At 48.7% G+C, this 19,975-nt stretch overlaps 1 protein-coding gene across 1 annotated transcript in view; it reads right to left on the reverse strand.

Annotated features, from left to right (window-relative positions):
• Window positions 1–19,975, reverse strand: part of SLC10A7 (solute carrier family 10 member 7) — a 781,895-nt gene that overhangs the window by 231,118 nt on the left and 530,802 nt on the right. The window lies entirely within an intron of this gene.

A 19,975-nucleotide genomic window follows, 5' to 3' on the forward strand; every position in this document is an offset into this window, starting at 1 on the left:
CGCGAGTTTCATCATAACCACGAGTGAAGACTGACTTTTAGCTAATGTATTTGTAAATCTCATTGTAAGATGTACCATTAGGTCCATGTTTTCCACGTTTTCACAGGAGGACACGGCCTGCACCTTCATAGGTTCTCTCGGCTAGCACCTTTCACTCTTCCAGCGCAATGTGTGCTGACGATTTCCGCCTCACTGGTTTAAACGTTCTTCAGCCATCTCTGAAAATGGCAGTTATTGAATGGATACAAAAATCACTGAAAACCCCCAGGTCTGCAAATACAATGACATCAAAGGATGCAAACATAAAGCAATGCAAACCGGCCACACGTTGCCTCCTTCATGTAACTCGAAGAATTCGCTCCAGAGCAAAAATTATAATTAAACTCTGGATAAAAGAAAGAAAAAGAAGGAAAAGGAAGGAAAAGAAAGAAAAAGAAGGAAAAGAAAGAAAAAGAAGGAAAAGAAAGAAAAGAAGGAAAACAAACAGCAAAGTAAGAGACAGAACAATTCTAGAAATTGCAAGAAAAAAAATCTTTTGTTGGGGGACCAATATTGAAGCAGGTGTTCAACGAAGTACATCACAAAACTTATGTTGAAAAGAATCTAGCACATGAATGGATATGAAAATAATATGAGAAAGTTAGAGCAAAGAGCTTAAACGTGGCATAGAAATAACACATGGAAATGAAAAATATTCACATTCTGCCACAGAGCTCTAAAGCAGGGCTTGCCTCTAGTCGATGGACTCAAGATCCTCATTACTAAAGAAAAGCGGAAACAAAAAAGTTGCCCGAGTGATGCTTTAGAAGCTATGCAAGTACAGCACGATTCTAATACTAGCTGCATCACAATCCCGAAACATGGGTAGGCAGCAAAGCCATAATGGCTGGCTTGATTATGGGAAGTGGTTGACGACAGGCTACTTTGTGTCTTCTGCCCCAGCTGTTCAAGAAAGAAACTTCCATAGTGAAGCAACTTCTTTGGCTACTATAATATGGAAGATGGATTTAGGGCCCTGTTAGAAATGGGGGTCTCTAGTTGGCAAGGGTTTGCACCTCTGTCCAAGTAGTGGCCCTTCGGCCTAGTCAGGGTATGGGAGTTACACTCCTAAAATAACCCCTGCTCACCCCCTTGGTAGCTGGGCGTGAGAAGCCAGGCTTATCTTAGAGGCAGTGTGTGAAGCATTTGCCCATAACCATCAGTAATATAGTGAAAACACTATAAAAAGACACCACACCAGTTTTAGAAAAATATCCAATATTTTATACACTTAAAACAAGACGAAAACGATAAAAATCCACAATACAGTACTTAAAAAGCTATGCTTTGCAAGAATACTTGAAAAACACAGTTCGTACGAGTCGGTAGCTCCGTCCGGGGCTACCACGATGCTGAAAACAACAGAGTCTAACTGTTCCAGCCGACCACATCGGTACGGGCCAGCTAAAGTACCTTTCTCATTGCGGCTGACACGGTGGTGCGAGCCGGTCGTGGTAACCGTCGTGATTATGTTACAAAATGGAAGCGGTGCAGGGTGCGGTGTCCTCTCGATGCGGTGCAGGCAGCGGCTCGGTGATGATCGTCCAGACGGCGTCAGTGAGACCAAGGCTAACGGTGCAGGGCGAGACGGTGCTCGATGCAGTGCTGGCAGGTTGCGGTGCAGGCGACAAAGCCGGTTAGCGGGAGCCTGCGTTGGTCAGCCTAGACGGCTGTGTGGGACGACGCAGTGCGTATTGAAACTTACAAGCAGTGTCCCCAGCCATGATGCAGTCACAGGTGTCGAAGTCAGCAGCAGCGACGGTGTCGGTGAGACCAGAATAGAATAGTGAAGAGAGGCGGTGCGGAGTGCGGTGCCCACAGGTCACGGTGCAAGCAGAGGCTCGGTGGCATCGGTCCTTGTCGTCAGTGAGACCAGGGTTGCAGTGCGAGATGCGGACGGTGCGGTCTGCGGTGCCGTCAGGACACAGAGCCACCGACAGTGTCAGTGACGGAGTCGGCTGTGTTTCCCTCTCTGTGACAGCTGAAACAGCGGTTCCAGAAGCGGTACCCAGAGGTTGGGGAAGTCTTTGCAGTCCCTGAGACTTCAGAACAGGAGGCAGGCTCTATTTCAATCCCTTGGAAATACTCAATAAAGAAGATGCAGAAAGTTCAGTCCAGTCCTTTCATTGCCCAAGTCAGAAGCAGCCACTGCAGGCAAACACAGCAAAGCACTCAGCAAAGTGGTAGCTCCTCCTTAGCTTCTCTAGCTCTTCTTCTTGGCAGTCTTCTTGGTCCAAAAGAGTTCTAAGGTTTTGGGGTATGGACCCAATATTTATATCACAAAATCCTTTGTTCTCTGGAGGGAGAGAGTGTCTTTACCCAGCCAGAACCAGTTCTGTCCTCTCTGGTGCAGCTTCCTGGCAAGAGGTGGAAACAGCATTGTCAGAGGCAGATCAGGCCCATTTAGGTGAAAGGAAATCTCCTTCCCCTACTCTAAATGCAGCCCAGGTCTATTCTGCCCAGCCCTGACCCATCCAGACTCTTTGGAGCCACTGCTCTTGCCCAACCCCTGTCACCCCAAAGCCAGACAGTCAATACACATCCCAGCAAAGGTACACTGGATGGCTAAGCAAGAAAATACCTACTTTCTAAAAGTGGTATTTTCAAACCCAGAATGTAAAAATCACCATCACTAAAAGATGCATTTTAACATTCTAAGTTCAGGCATACTAAACTTTATTTTCCTATCTAGTTCCCAAGGGTAGTTATGTTTATAAGATGTAATAAGCAAACTCCACATTCTATCCTATGGCAACAGGTAGTCTTGCAATAGTGAAAAACGAAATTGGCAGTATTTCACGATCAGGACATGCCACACACAACAGGGCATGTCCTATCCTTCACATACACTGCAGCCTGCCCACAGGGGTACCTTGGGCCTACCTTAGGGGTGACTAATATGTAAGAAAAGGGAAGGGTAGGGCCTGGCAAGTGGGTGCAATTGCCAAGTTGACTTGGCAGTACTAAACTGCACACAGATACTGCAGTGGCAGATCTGAGTTACATTTTCAGGGCTACTCATGTGGGTGGTACAATCAGTGCGGCGGGCCCACTTGTAGCATTTGATTTGCAGGCCCTGGCACACTCAGTACACTTTACTAGGGACCGACTAGTAAATCAAATATGCAAATAACGGAAACACCAATCCATAATAACAACTTACAACAGGAGAACTTGCACTTTAACACTGAACAGCAGTGAGAAAGTGCACAGAGACACTATACCAGCAAAAACAGAGTAAAAACCAGGAGGTCAGAAAACAAAAAGACAGGGGAAGCACACCAATAGATGCAAAGTCCAACAGGCCCTCTTTGCTGAATAGATCGCATCCTCAGAGTTAAAGTTTACTCTTAAAGAAGGGTGTCATGAAAAGATGTGAGATTAGGCAGTTTGTGGTTTAAGTGTGAATTGAAAAGCTATGCACAGCAAACAATTGTATGGTGAATACTTTTGACAAAGGGGCAGTATTTTCTTTGCATCTGTTAGAGACCGTAAGTGTACGCAAGTCATATAGCTTTATAGCCCGCATAAATGGGCTATACAGGCTATTAAAGGCCCGCTCCAGGGTTAAAGAGGGAGTGGGCCTTTAATGTCTGGCATAGCCCAGCTACGGCGGGCTATTAGAACATTCCACCACTAGAGGGCAAATTGTTCTAACAAATAAAACAAAGGCCTCATGGAACCATAGGGGATATAAATACCCTTGGGTTCCATGAGGCCTTTGCTCATCTGTGAACGACAAACATTGGAATGTTGGAGCTCCGGGCTTTTACCAGCCTTTCAATGGAGCTACCAACATTCCAATAAGTCATAAATCCAAGAACATATCATAGAAGCAAAGCAACAAAATGAACATGCAAAGTTGATTAGTGAATGGGGCTTCGTCTTAAAGAAAGGCCAAGACATCTAAACAGTGTGCACTTCCTATACAAAAAAGAAATAAATCGGCAATTAAAATGCTGCTGTGCCAGCAAAACACATGCAGGAGGGCACACTGGCTCTCAGTTACAAGCTACACATTATATGGCATCTACAATTTAACAAGAGGACTACTTGATAACTCTTCACCAAAACCAAATGGGAATATGGGAATACAAATCTACCTACTTAACCACCCACAAAATGTCATGGCAGACAGCCTATCCAAGTGTGGAAATTTAGCGTGCAAACTGAACATTATCTGCGCCATCTTGCCTCTCCCCAGCGCCACGCACAGCGAATGCACGGACGCCATTTTAGGCACCCCACTCTCTCCCCGCTCACCCTCGACCACCAGCGCTTTCCCCTGGCGCTGCAAGCATCCCCCGCGCGCCGGCCACCCCCGCTCTCTCATACAGGCCATAAACCCTCTCCTTCTGCGCGACCCTGCTACGGAACCACTTCCAACCGACAACCCATACATGGTCATGCCTCTCCTTTGATAACCCCCTTCCTCTGCGCCCCATTGTCTGAACTGGTCCCAGGCCATCACCTAGCCCTGCGGATGCAGTTTACGGCCCCTACTGTAAGGGAAACACCCCACATCAAAGGGATTACAGTAGATCAAAGCCCCTACCCCCTGAGACCCGGCCAGTTGCACACACCCCCGGGAATTAGCGGAATTCCCTGCTGCGCGATAGCCATCTCCCACTGCGGGTAGGGTGGGAACTTCTACTGTATCTATGTGTGGGATCGGATCTGAGCCGGGGCTTCAGGGGATGTTCTTTCAGGCATCAAGGGAATCTCAAGAATGTACTATATGTAATAAAGCAATAAACCAGTGTATAAGAGACCAGGTCTCAGAGATGCAGTTAGAGCACCTCGTGACGATACCTTGCTGTCTGATCTGATGTGTTCTGCTCCGACGGAATAAAACTTTGTTTCCTGCCTTCCAGTCTCCGGCGCCTGCCTCTTTCATTGGTAAATTATCGAGTGGTATAAGAGGCGATTACCGCCGGGCAAATACTTGAAAGGTTATCGACTGAAACTGCCGCTACCATTTAACAATTGGCGTCCCAAACGTGGGGCCCATCAGCGACACGTGGATCCAGTGGGAGAGGTCCCGACGACAGAGTGAACGACTGCAACGATCGGGAGAGCTCCTGCCCAATAGACCCTCGTCTGGCAGCCGATCATCCGAACTTCACTGGTTCCGAGCAGACCTCTCTCGAGTGATCTACGGTCCTGACTGGGAACCATCAGGAGTGCCGCGGCAAATACGGAGAATAGAGGACGATCGGGCGCTGGAGGCGGAAGACGAGAAACTGTCCACGCGGTCCGGGTAAGGTCGTGAAATACGACAAAAGTGCGAAATAATTGATTGATTGTTTGAATACTAGTATTGCTCATTGATTGTGCTCATTGATTGTTCTCTTTGAGATATTCGCTGTCTACAAACGGGGAGGAGTAGAAATACTCTCTCTCTCTCCCTTTGCAGATAGTGAAGGGTAGGTAACGCAGACTTTTGTCCCCGTTGAAACCCGTCGTGCCTATCTTTATCTCCCCATTGATTGATTGTCCGAACATTGATTGTTTTGAAGAATAGTGCTTTTGAGATATTCTCTGTTTGCAAATAACGTAGAATAGGAATATTCTGTCTAGTCTTTGCAAATAGTGAAGGGTAGGTAACGCAGACTTTTGTCCCCGTTGAAACCCGTCGTGCCTATCTTTATCTCCCCATTGATTGATTGATTGATTGTCCGAACACTAGTTGTTCGATATTGGTTCTTTGGAGGTATTCTCTGCTTACAAATAACGAAGAATAGAGATATTCTGTCTAGTCTTTGCAAGCAGTGAAAAGATAGGTAGTGCTGACTTTTGTCCCCGTTGAAACCCGTCATGCCTATCTTCTCCCCACTGATTGGTAGTTGGTTCTGCCCGGACCGCTTATTAGAGGTGAACCATCCGGCTCCACTGGAAGGCACCCCTAATAAGGACATGTTCACTAAATATGGACTAGTCGCCGTAGCTTATAGCAAGCTGTGGCATAAATATACCAAGAAGGACCCCGAAAGTCAGTGGCCACTGATGGGATCCTTCGACGACCGCAAGATAGAAGCGCTAGAAGTAGCTCTGCGTAGCAATAAGACGACGCCTACTATGCTTGACAGTATCGGCATGTGGCGCAAAGAAGCAACGCAACGGAAAAAGAGGGAAGAAGTAAAAGCAGAAAAGGAATTACGAAAGGCAGCTCACCTTGCCGCTAAAAAGTTAGAAGAAGACATAAAGGAGAGAAGGGAAACTAAACTAAGACAGGAGCCCGAAACCTCGGGCCAGTACGCTGTTAGGACCCCTTCTTTGCTCTACCCTGAGCTATCCTCCAAGCAGCGAACAAATGACGAATTACTGTTAGGTCCCCCGATCATTTACATGCCCCCTCCATATGCACCCTCCCAATCGGTAGTGCAACACCCACAACCCCCGAACACGAGCGAAAGCAGTACAAGGGCCTCGGCCCTCACGGCCTCCGCGCCGGCTGAGCCTCTTGTGCCGAACCCAACGTCGACTACAACGCTAGACGACCGTGAGATAGGAAAGAAAGAATCCACCAGAATGAATCGATTAACTAAGGATGAACGAGCAGGAATCGATAGGATAGTAGGGACGCTGGTGGAGCGAAAGGAAAGTGAGGAGTATATAACAGACGTGTATAGCTCGTATGCCGACAGCCGCAGACGACACTTTGTCGTACGGCTCTGTTATCACGCCCTGAATGCATATGAGGACAGATACCACGATAAAGGTCCCGAAGGCTTAACGGCTCTATATAGGAAGGTAGACATTGGGGAAGAAGGAGAGGGCGATATCACGAACCTCTTCGCTCGTACACTCGAGGTCTACCGACACCTTAAAGAACATGGACAGACCACCAAAACAGAAACCCCCATAGCAACTAAGCCCCAGGGAGGAAGGGCCGATGCCATGATGCCCATTAAAGAAGCTGCCCCCTACTGGGTCCCCCCACGGGGTCAGGGAACACACGACGACATCAATCACCAAGATGCGAAGGGAAGGGTTGTATATAACTGGGTCTACCAGCCGTGGGACCGGCAAGATATTTTGACCTTTAGAAAGACTCTACCCGACTTGAGAAAGAACCCGACTGCCTTCTACACTGAATTGGGTACGGCCTTAGGCTCAACGATAATGACGTTAGCAGATATCGACCTGTTCTTTGGGCTATGCCTGCCGGCTGATGTGTGGAAACAAATCCGGAAGGTTGACCACGCTGAGCCGTTCGGATATACCTGGGTACAACTCGATACCATAGATAAACAACGAGAACCAGGACAGAAACCCCCGAAAGCCATCTTAGAGCTCCCAGACAAGATTGTACAAAAGCTGAAGACTCTAATCCCAGAAAGAAAGGTAGACTGGTCGATAGTGACGGCTTGCCGCCAGAAACCCCAGGAAGATGTGTCTGAATACTTCTCCCGATTCGAGACTGTGTTTTCCGATTACAGTGGCCAAGACATGACCACCGCAACCGGACACCACCTCTTTGTCCAGAATTATGTAAAGGGTCTGTCTCAAGAAGTTTCCCAGAAGCTACAGACCAGCGAGAGCAGTTGGGCAGCCTCCAAACCCGCAGCAATCCTCCAGATGGCCCAATACTACGAAAACCAGAAGAACGAGAACGATAGGGCGTCAGAGAAGAAGAAAAAGGAATTAAAGGAGAGGGTGATGATAGCACAGTTGCAAGGGGTGACCATAGGAAGAGAACCCCCAAAAGAGAATTACCAACCAACCGCCCCTAGAAAGCTACCGCCTAGAGACCATACACCCACACCCTACAACGGACGGAGAGACTTAGATGGGAACCAATGTGCGTTCTGTAGAGGGTTCGGACACTGGAAATCCCAGTGCCCGGTCCTCCTGGAAATAAACAAGAATAGGGATCCCAGAGACGCAGCATATGACCCCAGAAATAGAGGACAGGGACGAGGGCACACGAACAACACCATCAACGACAGGCCAGGCAGACCAAACACCTTTGATCGCCCCCGCCAAAACCAGTGTCAGCAGTCCGACTATGAGAGCACTCATGACTTCGCATAGGACCGCCAGGGGCAAGGGAGGGATCCAGTCGAACTCCGTGTTGACCAGCAAGGTCCTTACGTCACCGCTAAGGTCTTGGGCACAAAATCTCCATTCCTGGTAGATACTGGGGCGACACGTAGTGCGTTATCTAAACGACTGATTCCTAGGGCACCCTTGTCTGGCTCGCACGTAACCTCAATAGGCTTTGACGGAACGCCCTCCACTAACCCCTTATCAGCGCCAATCTCCTTTGACTTAGAAGATAACACCACTGACACGACCTTTCTGCTCTCCTCCAACACCCCCGATGCTATTATGGGACTTGATTTGTTAAAACATTTTCGAGCCACTATCAGATGCTCCCCAGGCGGAGTTCGAGTCATCCTACACGATAACCCAGATCTGTCCAGACCCTGTCACACACGGCGTATGCTCTCTATAACCGATGCTGATATGTCCCTACTCGACACATTGCCTTCACATCTATGGGCTAAAACCGACTCAGATGTAGGGCGCATGGTGATCGACCCGGTACACATAACCGTCCGACCGGACGCAGTGCTCCCAAAGCTTCCACAGTATCGGATATCACCCGAGGGCGAGAAGGCATTGGTGGAAATCATCGAGTCCTTGGTCGAGGCAGGAGTGGTAGAAGAAGTAGTGAGTAATGTTTGCAACAGCCCCATCCTACCCATTGTAAAGAAGCAAGGCGAGGGGGATGAGAAAGCCTACCGTTTCATTGTTGACTTGCGAGAGGTTAACAAAGTAGTCATACCCCAGTACCCCGTAGTCTCAGACATCACCACCATCCTCACCCTGATCCCATCCACTGCCACCGTCTTTACTGTTATAGACCTCAAAAACGCATTCTTTTCCATTCCCATCCACCCAGACAGCCGCTACCTGTTCGGCTTCACTTTAAAAGCCCGTTCGTACAGATTCTGCAGGGCACCCCAAGGCTACACTGAGAGTCCCAGTATTTACAGCCAAGCCCTCAAGAGACAACTGGATGCAGTCCAACTACCCGATGGAGTGGTATTGATACAGTACGTCGATGACATTCTTTTGGCGGCCGACACCACTCCTCTTGCCGTCACAGCCACCATTCACCTCCTCCGCTTCCTTGCGGAGAACGGTCACAAGGTCTCCAGAAAGAAATTGCAATTCTGCCAGCCCCAGGTAACTTATCTAGGCCACCTACTATCCAAAGACGGGAGGAAACTTACCCCTGACCGAATTCAAACCATCCTAGAAACCCCTGTTCCCAAAACTCAGAAGCAAGTACGATCCCTAGTGGGCCTCACCTCCTTTTGTCGACAGTGGTTGCCAAACTTCAGTCTCACCGTAAAGCCTCTGCTTTCCCTGCTGGCCAAGGATGTCCCCTTCCCCCTCCCCTGGACGCCCGAATGCCAATCCTCCTTCAAAGAATTACGAGACGCCCTCTGCTCGGCCCCAGTCCTAGGAACCCCAGACTACACTAAACCTTTCTCCCTCTACACCCACGAAAGGGAGGGATGTGCGTTGTCTGTCCTAACCCAGTCCATAGGCCCTAAGCAACGCCCTTGTGCCTACTTCTCTGCCACTCTCGACCCCGTAGCCAGAGCCTTGCCCGCCTGCCTTCGAGCAGTAGCCGCCGCTGCTGTCTCTATCCGACAAAGTGAGGGGATTGTGCTCTCGAACCCCCTCACAGTATTGGTACCCCATGCTGTTGATACCCTCCTGAACCAAACCAAGACTCAACACCTGACTAGCGCACGACTGACTGGGTATGAACTGACTCTGCTTGCACCCCATATCACATTGAAACGATGCACCACTCTGAATCCAGCTACACTACTACCTCTCCCTGACACTGACCCCAATGCATCCCCTATACATGACTGCGTGACCCTCACCGATGAACAAACCAAGAGTAGGGTTGACCTCCGGGATACTGCCTTCCCGGACCCTGACGGAGAACTGTGGGTGGATGGCTCATGCATCAAGCTCCCCGATGGCACCACCTCAGCTGCCTATGCAGTCACCACAGCTCGAACAGTTGTTGAGACAGCCCGCATCACACAGCGATCCGCACAGGCGGCTGAACTAATTGCCCTCACACGAGCCTGCATCCTGGCGGCGGGGACGACCGCAAACATTTACACAGACAGTCAGTATGCCTTTGGGGTAGTTCACCACTTCGGACTCTTATGGAAAGAGAGGGGATTCTCGACTTCTCATGGCACACCCATCCTGCATGGAGATCTAGTCTCTGCCCTGACCGAAGCAGTCCTCCTCCCCACACGGCTAGCCGTGATCAAATGCCAGGCACATAAGAAGGTGACAGACATTATAGGTCAGGGAAATGCACTAGCTGACATTACTGCCCGAACCACAGCCGAGAATAGGTCCACGACCCGCATGTACGTGACCAGGTCACAAACTGAGAAATGGAAGGATGCTAGGGAAACGATTAGGGATATCCAACTAGCCAGCACACCACACGAATTAACCGAATGGGCCCGAGTAGGATTGAAGGACGATGACGGTTGTTGGCGAACTAAAGACTCGAACAAATGGTTGCTACCCGACTCATACTTGATCCCCATGCTGACCATGGCACACTCCCCCGCACACATAGGGTCTGCCCCCATGATCGAACTCATCTCCAAAGTCTGGCACAACGACAGAATACCAGACTCAGCCAAACGTCTGGTCCAACAATGCCTAGTATGCCTCCAACACAACCCTGGGAAAGGAACTGCTGTACCCCGGGGAGGGTTTGGGGTCCCCAATCACCCCTTTGAAGTCCTACAAATGGACTATGTCCAGCTAGAAAGGTGCCAAGGTTTGAAGTACGTACTTGTCGTTGTGTGTGCCTTCAGCAAGTGGGTGGAAGCCTACCCAACCCATGACAACACCGCTATGACTACCGCAAAAGTACTACTGAAGGAATTCTTCCCCCGATACGGCCTTTGTCGAATTTTGTGGAGCGACAACGGCCCCCACTTCGTAGCCGAAGTTATCCAACTCATCTTAAAAGGGTTGGGTGTAAAACAGAAGTTCCATGCGGTCTTCCATCCCCAATCTGCAGGCCTGGTTGAGCGACACAATGCCACATTGAAGCTTAAGATAGCAAAAATAGTCGCCACCACAGGGCTAAGATGGCCAGACGCCCTCCCACTAGCATTGCTATCAATGCGTTCCACCCCCACCAAACACCACTTAACCCCCTACGAGGTCGTCTTCGGGCGGCCCATGAACCTTTGGACTGCACCAAAACCATCATCCATCCACGACGTCCCGGACGTCCTCATGTCTGACTATTTGTATAACCTAACTAAGACGTTGTCTGTTATCCATCAGCAGGTGCTGCACGCCATTCCAGATGTTTCCAGGGGCCCGGGACACGACATCCAACCCGGTGACTTCGTCTTAGTGCGCAACTTCCAGCGCACCAAGAGTCTGGAGCCCCGGTGGACGGGCCCCCTGCAAGTCCTGATCACCACCCGAACAGCTCTTCGAGTGGAGGGGAAACGCAATTGGCTGCATGCACACCACTGCAAGAAGGTATCACCGACCCTGACAACCACGGACAACATCACCGCCCGAGAAGAACTTCTGGACAAAGACCGACCATCCCTGAGCCGCTGCCCGGATACAGAGACACTTGAATTGATTGAATATCCCGATCCCACTGTGCCATCCAAAGAAGGGTATAACTTGCGACGAAAGGAGAGGACTTCGGCTAAGCAGACCACAGGCTAAGTGGGAATCTCAGAGCGGTAGCCTAGTCACCTAAAAGGCCACCAGGAGAGAAACTAAGCAAAGTCTGTGGTTCTGCCCGCTACCGAGTCTCTCGAAGGTGATGGAAGCGCCCGACATGAAGGTGATGGAAGCGCCCGACACGAAGGTGATGGAAGCAACCGGACGTCCGAAGATCCACTACAGAAACCCAAAGACTGACCGAATGCACAGCTTAAAGACTATTGCACTTTTCATTACCCTTCTCTTTTGCCTTCTCCTCATGGTCACCTTCTGGATCATGGAGGAGAGCACACCCGCTCATAAGACATTGCTGACTACCGTTCAACCTACCACCACGAAAGAACACCATCTGATCTCACTTTCACCCCAACTCCGAGAAAGGCGTAAGGAATTCTGGAATAACTCTTTTGTGCAGTTACTCCACCAACACAATCTTGCCACTAACGCCACTAACTGCTGGATCTGTGGATTGCTACCACATGCCACTGGGCACTCAATCCCTTTCATCCCTTCACCTTTTTCTGTCCATGGTTCCTGCCTCGCCTGGCTGATCCTCCTGCAGGAGAGCTACAAGGACAATGCCACTTCCGGCAGAACCATGTCACACTTCTACCATGGGTTCTGGCTGAACAAAACTGGTAGAACTTCCGCCCTCTTCTGCCCTCTGAGATCGAACACTTCCTTTCACATGGACATCCCTGCCAAAGAACGAGTTGAAATGCAAGTGTTCAACAATCCAGCCAGACCCACCTTCTCTTACCTCCGAAAACGGACGGCCGCCACCCTAACAGTGGCCCTGTCCGTCATCAACATCACTGGATCTGTATGCCTCGAAGGCCTGGGGGCACAACTGGTGGGCCACAGCTCCTGCCTCATCACCCGGACATTGGATTCAGTTGACCCACCCTCCTTTGTTGCCTCCCCGAATATGTACTTCGTCTGTGGTACTAAGGCCTACACCTGGCTTCCAAAGGGTTGGGGAGGCACCTGCTACATCGCCTTTGTCCTTCCTCCAACGTATGTGGCTCCAGCAAACCATCACCGACAGAAACGGGCCAAAGACATTGTGCAGGCCGACTCCACCGGAGCACAGTTCATGGACGCAGTCAAAGGCCTTGTTCCACTCTGGGGTCCAATGGCAAACAGCCGTGCCATCCGCCACTTAACCCAGGCAGTCGAAACGGCAATGAACATTACAGCTGGCGCCCTCGCCAACAACACCGCTGAGCTTCAGGCCGTCCGCCTGGTGGCTCTCCAGAACCGCCTTGTTCTAGATGTGGTTCTGGCTGACCGCGGAGGAGCATGCCGCATCATTGGGTCCAGCTGTTGTACCTACATACCGGATAACTCACCCTCAGTCTACAAAGCAATTGAACACCTCCACAGACTGTCCACAGAGGTCCATCAAGAACAAGAGGAATGGTCACTGGGGAGTTGGTTTTGGGACACTATTAAAGGTTGGGGATGGAGGTTGTTTTCATTCATCCTCATACCAATCATGATACTATGTGGATGTTGCTTGGGGATTCAGTGTCTGCCACCTTTATGTTCGCTTTTTATGAACTGCATCTGCCCTAAGACTTTGGACTTTGAAACTGAGCGGATGAAAGCTCTGAACGAGGTGGAGGTACGGGGTATTATGGGGATAGATCCAAACTAGGCAAGCTGGCGAGACATGTTAAAAGGGAGGACTGTGGAAATTTAGCGTGCAAACTGAACATTATCTGCGCCATCTTGCCTCTCCCCAGCGCCACGCACAGCGAATGCACGGCCGCCATTTTAGGCACCCCACTCTCTCCCCGCTCACCCTCGACCACCAGCGCTTTCCCCTGGCGCTGCAAGCATCCCCCGCGCGCCGGCCACCCCCGCTCTCTCATACAGGCCATAAACCCTCTCCTTCTGCGCGACCCTGCTACGGAACCACTTCCAACCGACAACCCATACATGGTCATGCCTCTCCTTTGATAACCCCCTTCCTCTGCGCCCCATTGTCTGAACTGGTCCCAGGCCATCACCTAGCCCTGCGGATGCAGTTTACGGCCCCTACTGTAAGGGAAACACCCCACATCAAAGGGATTACAGTAGATCAAAGCCCCTACCCCCTGAGACCCGGCCAGTTGCACACACCCCCGGGAATTAGCGGAATTCCCTGCTGCGCGATAGCCATCTCCCACTGCGGGTAGGGTGGGAACTTCTACTGTATCTATGTGTGGGATCGGATCTGAGCCGGGGCTTCAGGGGATGTTCTTTCAGGCATCAAGGGAATCTCAAGAATGTACTATATGTAATAAAGCAATAAACCAGTGTATAAGAGACCAGGTCTCAGAGATGCAGTTAGAGCACCTCGTGACGATACCTTGCTGTCTGATCTGATGTGTTCTGCTCCGACGGAATAAAACTTTGTTTCCTGCCTTCCAGTCTCCGGCGCCTGCCTCTTTCATTGGTAAATTATCGAGTGGTATAAGAGGCGATTACCGCCGGGCAAATACTTGAAAGGTTATCGACTGAAACTGCCGCTACCATTTAACACAAGGAACAGTAACACATGAATAAAACAAAGGCCAGCGGATTAGAGGGGCAAGCCCAAAACCCACTCTCTCTGAATACTTTTTATTGCACATTTTAAAAGTACTGATGAACTGAAATGTTTTAAACAGTTAAAGCCATCAATATCAAGACCTAATAAATCCATGACATATACATTTCTTTATGGGCCACTACAATGGCAACAGCTGTAGAAATTCTCATCAAAAAGAGCAATTGATGGACAAAATGCAGAACAATGTCATACATTCACCCCAGTACAGAGATCTGGGCCTAAATCCATAGTTTTTTTGCTCACCATGCTATTCCAGTTTGGACCCAGCCATATGCATATCAGTCCTGACCCTGTGCCCAATGGGAACAGTCCAGCCTGAACTGCCAGGCCAGGTCCTCCCTGGACTGGAAACAAGCATCCTAGGACTGGTTTCGGGCTTTCAGCCCTCATCAACCAGGATAGCTTGACTCCAGTGGCATGGAGAGCACGGGACCCTTGTCCGGGCATACCCGTCCCACTCCGTGTGATGAATGCAAAAAGAACAATTGATGGACAGAATGCAGAACAATGTCATACATTCACCCCAGTACAGAGATCCGGGCCTAAATCCATCGTTTTTTTGCTCACCATGCCATTCCAGTTTGGACCCAGCCATATGCAAATCAATCCTGACCCAGTGCCCAATAGGAACAGTCCAGCCTGAACTGCCAGGCCAGGTACGGGCTGGACTGTTCCCATGGGGCATAGGGTCAAGACTGATTTGCATATAGCTGGGTCTGAACTGAGGTGGCGAAGTGAGCTAAAGAATGATGATGGATTCAACCCAGATCTGTAACTGGGGGTGAGTGTCTGAAAAGTTTCAGCGCTCCATCCATGATCTCCATGTGTTTGCTTTGTTCGCCCCAAGTTGGCAGGGTATGCCCAGATGGGGGTCCCTTGCTCACTTTGCCACTGGATTCAAGCTAGCCTGGCTGATGAAGGGTGTTACCCAGAAACCGGTCCCAGGATGCTTGTTTCCAGTTCAGGGAAGACCTGGCTTGGCAGTTCGGGCTGGACTGTTCCCATGGGGCACAGCGTCAAGACTGATTTGCATATAGCTGGGTCTGAACTGAGGTGGTGAAGTGAGCTAAAGAATGATGACGGATTCAACCCAGATCTGTGACTGGGGGTGAGTGTCTGAAAAGTTTCGGTGCTCCGTCCATTATCTCCTTGTGTTTGCGTAATTCTAGTCAAAGTCTGGTTTTCATGATGACTAGTCAGTTCTCTGGAAGAAGCAAGTGAAACTCAATAACTATCAGAAAAAAAGCATACACAGATTATGGCAATGAAGAATGCAATGCTAAAATAGTGTGCATTGTATAATAGCCAATAGGGATTAGAAAGAAAAACTTCAAGCACATCTAGGCATGCTAACAGGCAAAGTGACACCAAATTAGCTCAAATAAAAACCACGAAATCGGAAAGCCGTTTGCTGAAAATGTAAGGCTTTCACGACACACTGGCAGCATAATAAAGTTTTATACATTAACACTGAACACAAAATTACAATACAATAGTAAAAGAAGCATGCTAACAGAAAAAGGAAAATGAACTGGTAAAGTCACAAAAATTAAAAACCTCAGAGACTAAAACTAGGGCACAAGCTGAGGGTAGACGCAACCTCTTCCTTATTATTTTAAGGCTTTGCCTACAGAGAGCTTTTATCTGTCTGCTGTTGAAAAACCTCTTGTGGACCATACCAACAATGTACAGCGGGCTTAAAGCAATCAATTCCACTGCTTACCACTGGTTGACTTACTTGTGACTCATTCACTTGCTTCCAATTCGATTGATTTTTATGTCTCGCCTGGCCCAGCGCTTGCGCTGGTCTGGCGAGACTTTAAGTAAGGGCTTCAAAAAACGCTACCTCCGGCTACAGCTTGCAGTGCATGTGCATGGGCGCGCGCTTGAGCAGAGGCGCCATATGACATTCCTCATGCTCATTAAGCGCATCGCTCGGCGCGCGCTTGATCACGATCACTTTCACGTCGTGCTACAGCCGCACGCGCTCCACTAGAGAGACTACCACTGCCACCCCGTGGCCTTAAATAGCAACAGCATCTCCTGTATTTAAAGGCTTGCAGGTACCGGTTGTGTAATTCAGTGATATTATGCAATAATAAACATTGATATTATGCAATGATAAACATTTTACAATAACTATGTGCAGATCGGATTCTTCTCGGAAACCAGTCCCTTTGTCAAACCATGACAACCCCCAATGTGCTAAACAGTTTAATATTACTAAAGTTAAGATTGTAATTAACTAATGTGCATATTTACATCTCGTAATTAAATCATGCGTAACAAGACAGCTTCATAAAAGTTCAATACATCAAGGCAGTACAGGAATCCAAGTCTAATAACCTATGATACAGAGCCACCCGATTCATCTAATCAAACCCAATGCACACAAGCTCTCTCTCTCCCTCTCTCACACACGCATGCACGCACGCACACATACATGCTCTCTCTCGCTCTCCCTCTTCCCCTCTCACACACACAGGCACACATGCACGCTTTCTCGCACTCACACACACATGCATACTCACACATGCAGGCTCTCTGCTCTCTTTCTCTCTCCTCCTCTCTCACACACATGTATGCACACATGCACGCTCTCTCTCTCTCTCTCTCACACACACAGGCACGCACACATGCACATTCTCTCACTCACACACACACACGCACAAACACATGCACTCTCTCTTTCTCTCACACACCCAGACACACGGACACATGCGCGCTCTCGCTCTCCCTCTCTCTCACACATACATACACACACCCACGCGCACGCTCTTTCTCTCTCTCCCTCTCTCTCGCGCACACACACAGGCACTCACGCACACATGCATTCTCTCTCTTTCTTTGGTGAGTAGTGCCGAAGCACCATTGATTCCTGCACGCACGGTAAGTCATTCATTGGTGCTTTTATTATGATACAAGGACCCCTTGCTCCCTGCCAGGCCTCCAGCACTGGTGGCGTGGTGGGGGTAGTTACAGTAAGACCTTCACTGGTGCTTTTAGCTTGACTGTGGTATGATACAAGGACCCCTTTGCTCCCTTTCAGGCCTCCAGCACTGGTGGTGTGGTGGTGGCAGTGTGCAGTGCCGAAGCACTTTTGACTTCTGCTAGGCACGGTAAGGCATTGATTGGTGCTCACTGCTTTCAATAGGGCCATGGCTTGACAGCAGGCAGACCTCTGCTCCCTGTCATGTCTCCAGCAGTGGTGGTGCATCATTCATTCCAGCTGCACAGGGCTGGTGCCTGTTAATGATTCTCCTGCAGCTGCGGAGTCAGCAGTGGGTGCGGTTGTGAAAGGCTAGGGTGGTGTGTGCGTTCCCTCACACCTTTCCTGCTCTACTCCACGCTCCCCGCTTGTCCCTCGTGTGTATATTACAGAGGTCTGAAAAAAAACAGCATTTGAAATACCTAAAAACACAAAAAGGTTGCATGAGAACCGGTGCCGCGGGGTGCCTTTCCTCTCATTGATTGGATATACCCGCTCTCCCTACAACTCTCTCTCTCTTTCACGCACACAAGTTCTCTCTCTCCCTCTCTTACACACGCATGCACGCACACATGCACGCACGCTTTCTCTTTCTCTCCCCCGCTCTCTCACACACACACAGGCCCGCACACATGCACGCTCTCTCTCTCACACACAGGCACACATGCACGCTCTCTCGCACACACACACACACGCATACTCCATCCTCTGTAATCTTTCCCGCACCAGTACTCTCCGTGTTGCTTCTGAGGCCTGCTTTTGTTATTTCCCTCCACCCGCCTTAAAAAAAAAAAAGCTTTGGCACTGCTTTATTTTTCTTTATTTACCAGTACAACTTGGATCAGTAAATAAAAAAAAAGAAAACTTCACACACACGCTGTAGGTACGTTCATGTGTTGTGCTTTTACCTACAAAATGACAGCTGCTGCGACTGCATAATAGCATCTTTTTCTTTTAATGGGGGTTTTTCTTTATACATGCTGCACAACATCGCTAAACAAGCATTGGCATAGCCAATAGGTCTCGCCTTTGGGACATTAAGTGTTTAGTTATCCAGCACAATATCCTTAGTGCAACAACATCAACTGTTGCATGTCTAAACACTTATAAGGTACAAGATTTAGCCATGCAACAGCTGATGTTGTTGCACCAAGGATATTGTGCTGCAAAACTAAATACTTATAAGGTCCCAAAAGCGAGACCTATTGGCTATGCCAATGCTTGTTTTTTCTTTTCTTGGGTTTGTCCCTCCCTCTAAGGATAGCTTCTTTACCATCTGTTTTTTCTTTTCTCTATGTACTACATGAGAATGTATGTATTTTCTTGCTCTGTCACTCATGCGCTGCTTCACCGACCCCCACAATCCGTGTTGCTCACTCCTTCACCTACTACGAGCGCGAACATCAATTCTCCCACTTGAAATGTTTTTTTTTAAATGTGTTCCCCTTCACCCCACCTCAAGCTTCATCATTGCTCCCACCCACTTTCTGTTGCAAATGTGTTGGTTGACTTCTCTACCGCCCGCTCGTTGGTTGCTCCACCTACCCCTCCTGTCACAAATTAAATTTTTTGCAAGTAAATATTCATTTTCTTTAGTTTGCTGCTTTAAGAGGTGTCAGTAAATAAAACAAAGAAATAAAAAGGAACCCTTGAATTTCCATATGATTGTGTGGTAACACATATATGCACATACATCATCGGGCATGAGCGCATATGGAATGATGCAGTCACCAGCAGCTTCAAGATGCATTCCCAAGGTCGTGTTAACATCATTGTAATTTGTACCTATTATCTTCGGGGTTCTTTTTTTGCTCATACTGCACATCACTGGTACAAAGCAGTATCAAAACAAAATCGGTCAAACTGCATGACCTATTGGGTTTGCCAATGCTTGATTAGAGAGAAGGCAACAAACACCAACAACCCTCCGCCACCCCCCCCCCCACCCCCCCCCCCCGGTTAGTTTGAGGTCAAAAGGGGTGGGGAGGAACATCTTTTATTACGAACTGAATGATGGCGTCATCTCTATCTCCGATATTGGCCCAGGAGAGAGCCATCTTTGAAGGGGTTCATTCAAGCTGAACTGCCCACCCCTTGTCTTTTTATTGTGGAGAAAACTGTCCACCACTGACCCTCTCTGCATTTACAGACGTGCGAATGTTAGGCAATTTTCTCCTCTGTCGCTGGTTAAAGTACACCAGAAGAAAATTAACACAAACAATACAATATTAGCCAAAACAATAAACAATGGACAATTTTACTCAATAAAAACAGCAGTTTTTAAGCAAAACCACCAAATTTAACACATTCTTGTCTCTATGAGCGATTTAAAATATTAATTGCACATTTATGTGTGACAAACCTGGACGGTTCAAATAGTAAAACTGAAATGAAAGTCTTCTTTTCATATTTCTGGGCGATTGTTTTTTGTGCAAAGCTCATGCAGTCAGGCCGTTTAAGAGCGTTGAAAAAACACACACATGATCACAAATCTTATGCACCATATCCCATTTTCTTTTGTAGAACAAAAAATTGCCTTTGAATTCATATGTAAGCTCATACCTGGCTTGATGTGTTGCAAA

Source organism: Triturus cristatus, chromosome 2_2 (assembly GCF_964204655.1).
Source record: "Triturus cristatus chromosome 2_2, aTriCri1.1, whole genome shotgun sequence".
Taxonomy (NCBI): domain Eukaryota; kingdom Metazoa; phylum Chordata; class Amphibia; order Caudata; family Salamandridae; genus Triturus; species Triturus cristatus.